The sequence below is a fragment of the Carya illinoinensis genome, chromosome 1, assembly GCF_018687715.1.
Source record: "Carya illinoinensis cultivar Pawnee chromosome 1, C.illinoinensisPawnee_v1, whole genome shotgun sequence".
Lineage (NCBI taxonomy): Eukaryota > Viridiplantae > Streptophyta > Magnoliopsida > Fagales > Juglandaceae > Carya > Carya illinoinensis.
The window spans coordinates 27,632,501-27,641,615 of NC_056752.1; positions in this window are offsets into that span (position 1 = coordinate 27,632,501).

The window sequence follows — 9,115 nt, forward strand, 5'->3', positions numbered from 1 at the left end:
ATTCAAAGGGAAATATGCAAGAGAAACAAAACTGACGTTCGAAGATCAACTTGATGGGGAAGAAAACTTCTAGGAAATCGATTTCACCTAATTATTCACTATGCTTTTCTCATCCAGCTAACTTAATTTAATTCTCTTTTATCTATTAGCAAATCTCTAAATCATCCAAAAGCCTCTTTCGATAGTCAATTGGAAATGACTCTTATTTATCAATTCACACAAGAATATGCAAATTTAATAAAGTAAGAAAGCAATAAAACCAATGATTTAATTACTACATAGGTTCATACAAGTCTTTCGATCTCTATACTTACATATGCTGAAATATTCAAGATCTACCCTATGATTCCCTCTTTCGATAGCAAATCACAAGATTAAAAAATCATCTAATCAATGGTCAGTTAATTAGAAGCAATAAATTCAGAATAAATCAGATAAACAAAGAGAGAATTGCATTAAATTAGCGTAGACAATCAAGCATAGCTCGAAAATAGGTTACATCGTTTTCCTAGAATGAAAAAAAATTAGCTCATACTAGAAATTGAATTCAACATAAACGAATTCACCATAATTGTTTTGAGAAGATTGGAAGAAAATAAACACTGAAAAATCCTCCTTGCAGCAGCAACTCGTCTTCAAAAGCTCAAGGGAACGATTCAACGCTTTTCTCCTGTCCGTTCTCGTGTATGATTCCAACGTACGTGCAATAATTGGAATTCCCTCTCTAAAACAGATGATTTGAATCCCTCTAGTTATGTTTTTCTCTCCCAAAAAGTGTTCTCCAGTCCAAAGTCGCGGCCCTAGAGTGATATATTCCTTTTATATGGTGTGACGGCGGAAAACCTTAAATTTGTCAAAATACAATGTTCGCTCGAGCGGGGTGTCGAGCGCACATCGAGCGTTCGACTCTGCCTGATTTCGCTCGAGCATCCTATCTAGCGCACGTCGAGCGTTCGACTCTACCTGATTTCGCTCGAGCGGCCAATGTCTCCGCTCGAGCGATCTTTGTTTTTCAGCAACCCGCTCGAGCTCCCTGTCGAGCGACAGTCGAGCGTTTGAATCTGCCTGAATTCGCTCGAGCGGCCAAAAGCCTCCGCTTGAGCGAACTTGTAAAATCTGCAATATGAAATTTTGCAAGTCATCAAGACCCATGATTTTACAAAATATATAAAACTTTTATTACTACAAAATATCGTAAAATATTAAAAAGTTTTAGTATAAGATAAAAAAATATATTAATTGAAATGAACACTTACATCACCAATTAATTGATCAACTTTACCACTAGAATCTTCTCTAACATATCATCATCATTGACTTTCTCACTGCATGATTTTAATATTAAGTTAATTTTAAAAAGCGCAAAATTATACTCACTAATACTTTTGAAGTCTTGCAATCTCAGGTACAACTAATCGTGATGAGTTTTTGGGAGGATTACAGTTTTTTGGTACTCATATCTCTCCCTTAAATCATTCTATAAAGTAAAGGAATCTTTCACTGTGGAATACTCAATTTTTAATTTTTCATGAAGATGGTGGGAAGGAAAATCATTACCTTAGCGCGGTCCTATCGGGACGCGTGATTTCTTTCTCTAATTGTATCTTCCAGGTTTATCACATCTAAATGAATTTCAGTATCAAGAATCCAAGATAAATAATTCTTGACAGAAATGTCAAGAGTAACGAATTCTAATTTTGTAATATTTGATATTTTCTATATATATGAATCACATAAATAAGTATGTGTATCTTGTAAATAAGAAATACATTTACAAAATCATGATAATAAACGTAGAGTTTTCTCAAGTAATAATAAGTAATATAACCTTTCATATTCATTTTGGGGACTATAAATAATCTATTAAAAAACTTACTTAAAGTAGAAGACTACTAACTTCAAAATTGGCAAAATTTCGTGCTGATAACATGCTATGAAACAAAACAAAAAAATAATATTGTAAGAGAAAATCTTTAAGGCATTGTTATTAACTACTAAAAACTTGATACTCATACAATGGAATGATGCTCATCTATATAAGGTGACTAGGTCGGTTTATGGGTATATGGCTTAAGTCGGTGGCTTTATGGCGGTCATACATAATATTAGTTGGTTTACAACAATTTTCAATTTGATACAAGAATTTTAAAATCCTAGATTCTCATAAGAAAAAAAGATTAATTTTAATAATTAATATCTCTATTAGTCAGAAGTTGGTGAGAGTAGATCAATTGCAAAAATAAAATAAAAACAAATATATGCTAACATTCTATATTGATTCTAATGAAAAAAATTTAAATATTAAAAACAACTTAGACTTGATTACACAGCACAAATTATCTCATATTGTCAAAACCCTTTCCTATTTGTCAAAATCGCCTCTCTCTCTCTTACTCTCCCCATAAAAGTTACATGTTTATATATGGGATCATGGATGCATAAATAAATCTCGGTTTGTATAGAGATTTTTGTGTTTATGTTCAAAACGGGATGCACTTTGAATTTGAGGAAGTTGGTTTCTTTATGTTGTCTAAATCTGAGGAAGTGGGTTAAACCGCATGATTAACAAGGCATTCATTATTTATTTTGTTTTCTTATGTTTTATTAAATTTTTTTAAAGAGTTTTGTTCTGTTTTGGATTTTATTACAGCATCCTGATTCTATATCTCGTTAGCTCACTATCTGGCAAAATATGCTTTAAGTCAATCTAGGCTTAGTGTGCATACAGAAGAGTACCCTTTTATGTATGTTATTCAATCCATTGTTGAAGATTAGATGTACTGTTGTTAATCAATGAAAGTGATGTGGTAAATTTGCATGTTATGAAATTCGAAAACTATAAATTGGTCTTAATATCTATCGTTTATCTTGTCGCTTGGGATCATGCAGTTTATTTGCTATTTTAGACTACTTCTTAAAGAGACCTACTTCTATGTATTTGTTTTTCTGTTCATTTGATTTTTATTATATTTCTTTTTCTACTTTTTATGTTTATCCTATATGAAAGATAGTTTTAGTGGTAGTGTTGGTGGTTCATCTTATATTTCATTGGACATGGAGGAAAAAACTAGTCCTTTAGTGCCTTCCTCCTTCAATACCCAAAACCCCACACCATCCCTCCCTCCAAAGGCAAAAAGAGCTAAGAAGACTACCAATTAATCTATTGTATTGGATCATTTTACAATAATTGAGCTTGTTGATCCCATTGAATCTAAAGCCCGATGCAAATATTGCTTAAAACTTTATGGATGCTATTATAAAAATAGCACTTCATCAATATCACACCACCTAAGATTTCTTAGTCAGGACTCACCCATTAGAGAGAACAAAAATCTTGGGAAGGATAAATCACCATCTCAGTCTGGAGTTAGGATGGATAACTGCCAATCTGAACATCTCACTTGAACTCCATTGGACTTAAGTGAACATTAAAAATTATGATAGAAACAATCATGTGAGATTTGTTGAAACAAATGATAAAAATTAAGTAAACAAACGATACAAATTAGTTATGTAGTTTTATCTTTGCTTTCACTCCTAATTGTTAATTCGATGGTAGTACATAAATACTTATTAACAAAACTAATCCAAATTAATAAATTGGTTAGTGGAAGGCAAAGATAAAACCAAATAGCTTAGTATATAAATAAATAGGAAAAATGAGTTTGTAAATTTACCAAATAGATTATAAAAAGAGACCAAGATATTTTCTTGCCTCTTATGAGATGTGAGAAAAATGAGAATGTAAGATTTTATTAATGACAAAAAATAAGTGTGAGTATGAAAAACTGTTAAGAAACTAAGAGAAATCTAAACAACTAAGTACTAAGTAAGAATTCTAAAAATGTATTGGGGGGAAAATTATCTTTATATTAGGACATCTTTAAAAAATCATATGCTTAAATAAGTTTTTAAATCTTTTTTTTGGGGGGGGGGGGGGGGGGGGGTAGCATCAATGTAGGTCTGCCCCTGATGGATGGTAAAAGATCTAGTTCTCAAGGGTTAGGAAAATATGATCCTAGAAATTAAAGGTGATGCTTGCCCATTTTTTTATCGAGTGTGAATTTCCATTCAAAATTATAGAGCATCCAAAATTTGTTAAACTCCTGGGGTTATTTAGAGTCTAGACACACCTCACCATCCCGAACCACCTTTTAAAAAGAGAGTATTGGTTTATACAATGAAGAGAAGTAAAAGTTAAAGGTATTTTGAGCAGTCAAAGTATTTGTTTGACCACTGATATATGGACATCGATGCACAACAAGAATTATATGTGTATTATTTGTCATTATATTGATCAAAGTTAGATATTGCACAAAAAAATCATAATGTTTTACAATATTCCTAATCATATGGGTTCTTCCATTACTTGGATGTTAGATTCCTGTATGATGGATTGGGAGATAGACTACCTTTGTATGATTATTGTAGATGTGCCTCCTCTAATGATGTTGCTATTGATCATGTGAGGGGGAGCATAAGAGATAAGGAGTTCACAATTTTGGGAGGGCGAGTTTATACATGTGCGATATGCTGCATATATTTTAAACCTTATTGTATGTGATGGTTTAAAGAATATACATGATACAATAAATGATATTAGAAAGGCAATAAGATTTGTTAGGTCTTTACCGACAAGATTTGATATATTTAAAACATGTGCAAACAAGATGAACATTGAGTATATGAAAATGGTATATCAAGATGTTCCTACTAGATAGAACTCCATATATTTAATGTTGGGTGTTGCTAAAAAATATGAAAAAGCTTTTTTACCAATGGGAATGAGAGATGCACAACTTTGGGCACCTCCGTATAAGGATTGGTAAGGGGCTCGGGTTTTTATTAAGTTTCTAAAATTTTTTTATGATGCCATCTTAAAAATATTCAACTCATTGTACGTGACCTCAAATATGTTATTTCAACAACTTTGTACAATTGAGCACACTTCGAACAAAATGTGTCCAAGTGAGGATAATGAGTTGATGGCATTGCATCTAATATGAAACTTAAGTTTATATTAATGGGAGAACACAGATAGGATGAACATGATTTTCTATATATCTTTCATCCTTAACTCTCGGAATAAGATTACAACCTTGGCATATCAGTTGAAAAGGTGCAAATTGATCATAAACCATTTGATTGAGCAATACAAGGAGTTTCATGGGCTAGGTAGTGGAAGATCAAATGTGGACCATAGAAGTTCCTCAACTATTAGTAGTGATGACCCGAATTGTGAATAATTTGACATAGGTCTAGAGCAATATTTTGAGGAGAAAAACGTTCGGTATTTAGCTCGAAGGTGGATAGGTATTTGTCAGATGTGATTGAACCATAAACACTTGAGTTTAAGATTTTGATTTGGTGAAAAAGCAACTCGTTTAGATATCTCATCCTTGAAGAGATCGCATGTGATGTGGAGATCGCATGTGATGTACTTGCCATCCCTATTTCCACCATTGCAACCGAGTTCGCATTCAATCCCGGTGGACATGTATTGGACCCCTTTCAAAGCTCATTAGCACTGGAGACTATCCAAGCATTAATCTGCACGTAAAATTAGTTGGGTTGTAATCCAATTAATTCTTGGGAGGTGGAGGAGCATGTAGAAGGTGTTGACATCGAAGGTAAATATTTTCATTTGTTAGTTTTGATTTTTTATTACTAATTTACCCATTTTAATTTAATTTATACATTTTTTTCTTTTTAAAGGAACCCTCATTCAACTTCAGCAACTTCAACTTCAACTTGTTCATAACTTAAGCAACAAAGTATGATTAATCCATCTATATGTACAGGAGTTCTATTTATAACTTTGTACCTAATATTCACAAGCTACTTTTAAGTGCAGGAACGATTATTACTGGATTCAAACATAGCTTTGACAATAAAGGTAAAAATTCTCTAGTTCCTTTTCATGAATAGTTGGGTTTGTTCACCAGTTAATTTCAAGCCGTATGTATATTCCAGATCTTCCCTATAAATGTCAAGGGTATGGGTGGAAGCCTTGTGACTTTAGTGAAGTGGTCCAGCTCTTGGATTGTTTTATACACATCCAATTTTATGATGGAATAGAGTGCAGCAAGTAACTGTTTCTATAGACACTTTCACTTCTAGTAAACTACTTTTTTGTTTGCTTTTTCTTACTTCATCTTCTGCAATTATACATGCATGTTTCGGCCATGCTATATCAGGAACATTTCTCATATTCTCTGGCATTAGTAGTTCGAGTGTTTGATTTGATATAGGGAAATATCACAAAAAAAAGCTTGATTGAATGAGGTATTTAATTTTGTTGTATATGTCAAGTCATGATGTTGTATATGATGTATATGTCAAGTCATGATGTTCTATATGATGTTCCACGTACACTTGTATCATGATGTTCTATGATTTGGAATCATCGCATCTTAAAATGTAAGGGATCGAAGGGTTTTCTTTCCATGGCGCAATAATCAGATGCCAACATTCTTTCATTTTCATTTATTTGATCAAATAATCCACCATACTTCATCATTAACATGTCATATATATGTAGATAATATTATATCACAGGTTATTGACGTTCAATTTCTTCAATCACATGCCAACATGATATCAGCTTGCAGATCAACAAAAAAAAAGATCGACAAGTAGTACTCACAGTTGCAATAACTATTTCTATATACACTTTCACTTCTAGTAAACTGCTTCCTTTTTGTTTGATATTTCTTGCTTCATCTTCTGCAATTATACATGCATGTTTTGGCCATGCTATATCAGGAACATTTTTCATATTCTCTAGGATCAGTGGTTTGAGTGTTGTATTTGTGGCAAAACTGGTTCCGGAGACCAAAGTTTGAGACGAACATTTCAAATATGTTCAAAACGTAACTTTGACATTTCTTGTTCCTCATTTTGTTTTTTTAGACATGGGAAATGTAGACAGAATGAAAATGCTTAGAGGTTGTAGATCCAGTTTTGGGCAATTCCTATGTATTTTTTTAAATCTATTTTAATTTATATTTTATCACTTTTGCATCTATATATTTACTGGCCATCATGGTAGCCCCACCTGACGATGGAACTTGCTACTTGCATTTGGGATGTTATACATTTAGTTGAATTCTTTTGGGAGAATTTTTAGGGGAGTTTTTAACTACTTGAGACTATTGAGGGAGTTGGTTTTGTATTGGATTGGTGGTTGACTAACTCTCTCTCATTATCTCTTTATTTGTTGCTACCTCAATTTTAATTTATTAGAAAACATTATTAAAATATATATATATTTGGTTACAATTTGGGTATCCGAGTCCAAATCTGGATATCTGTCTTGATTTGGACCGAATTAATCCAGACGGATATCCACCTAATTTTTTAATTTAGATATAGATCCAAATGTTCATAGATATCCGGATCTGGATGCACAGCCCTAAGTGTGAAAATGTTAAATTAAATAATTTTTTCATTGTTATTATTTTTTATAGCATTTTTGAGAAATTAAATTGACTAATAAAACTTTTTTCGTTCTTACAGACATTATATATCTTTTAATTTTGATTATTTTACATGTGAATTGTTAGAAATTGGGAATAAAAAAAGTGTTTCTATTTTAGTAATGTTAAAAAAAAGTTATGAAAACTTTTAAAGTAAATTAACATGATCTTGTTTGGATTGTTAAACAAAGAGTTTTTTTTTTTTTTTTTTTTTTTTTTAATAATAAAGGGGGTGTGGTAGTTTTTTATTTAGAAAACCGAGTCATATGTTATCATACCATCAGACTCTTGGCAAAGAGTTAAAATGCATTTGTAGTACTGAATAATATGGTCTAGGATATGTTAATATATACTATAACATTTCTAATCTTTTCCTTTTCTAAAAATTTATATAATATTCTATTCTTTTTTTACATATTTATGAATAAATGTTTAATAATTACTAACAAATTATGTTTTCATAAAGAACATAAATTTAAAATATAAAATTTGTTCAATAATCTTCCAGTATAGTCAGTAATTTAAAAACGTTTTCTCTCATAACCATATGAATTCACCCCATCTTTTTATATATATATATATAAATATAAAAAATTTATAATTAACATTAATTTTAATTATCAAAGTTCAATAAACATCTTTTATAATTTTTTATGTATTTAAATATGTTTTTCATACTTTAGATATATATGTAGACACAATATGAATATAGGTTGATAGAGCATCTTAACTTTCTATTTCGATTATATTTAACCGTTTTATACTTCGTAATGAAATGTTAGTATTAATATTTGTATTATTAGTTTAAGCTTTCATTAAATTTTATATTTCAGTATTTTTTTAATAAAAAATTTAAATAGATCTAGAGATATTCAGTCAATCTCTTATTGTTTTCAATATAGTTCGGTTTAAAGAATAGAAAAATACAATTATTATTATTGTATGGTTATGCTACCTTTATGATATCATTTTGTTCCAAAAAAAAAAAAAAAAATCAATGTTTAGGATATTTTTTGTTTGAATTTGTTTAATTTTTAATTCTCAATCAAAACATTTCTCCTTAATAATGAATTGAACAGAATTTGAAAATTTAAAGAGATGAAGCCTCAAAAAGCATAACATTAAGAATTTTTTAAACTATCAAAAAATACACTTAAATAACCTATTCTGTATTAATTATTCTATATTATTTGAATTAAAAAGAGTAGCCTAACATCATTCTGTATAGATTGTATCATGTTATCCATATCTATTCTTGATGCTTCTAATAATAGCAAAATGTATTGATACATGTCTCTCATAATTATTTCTTAACAATATGTTCATAAATTTTTTTGTAATTAATCTTTTATATTTTTGTTAAAAAAGGGTTAATAAAACTGTTTTCACAGTTAAAATAAGGGAAACCATTTCTTCCACATCGATAAAATTCTACATATATTTAAGAAAGATGCTTTAAATATTGGATTTTGATTCTCACTTTCTCATTTTATCATTTGCTATCAATTTTACTTTTTAAATTTTTGCAACTGGACACACGTGTATAGCACGTTGCCCCTTACTAGTGTGTGTGTATATATATAAATATATGCACATTCACACACATAATCATCATCACATCAATCCAGCATTCCATA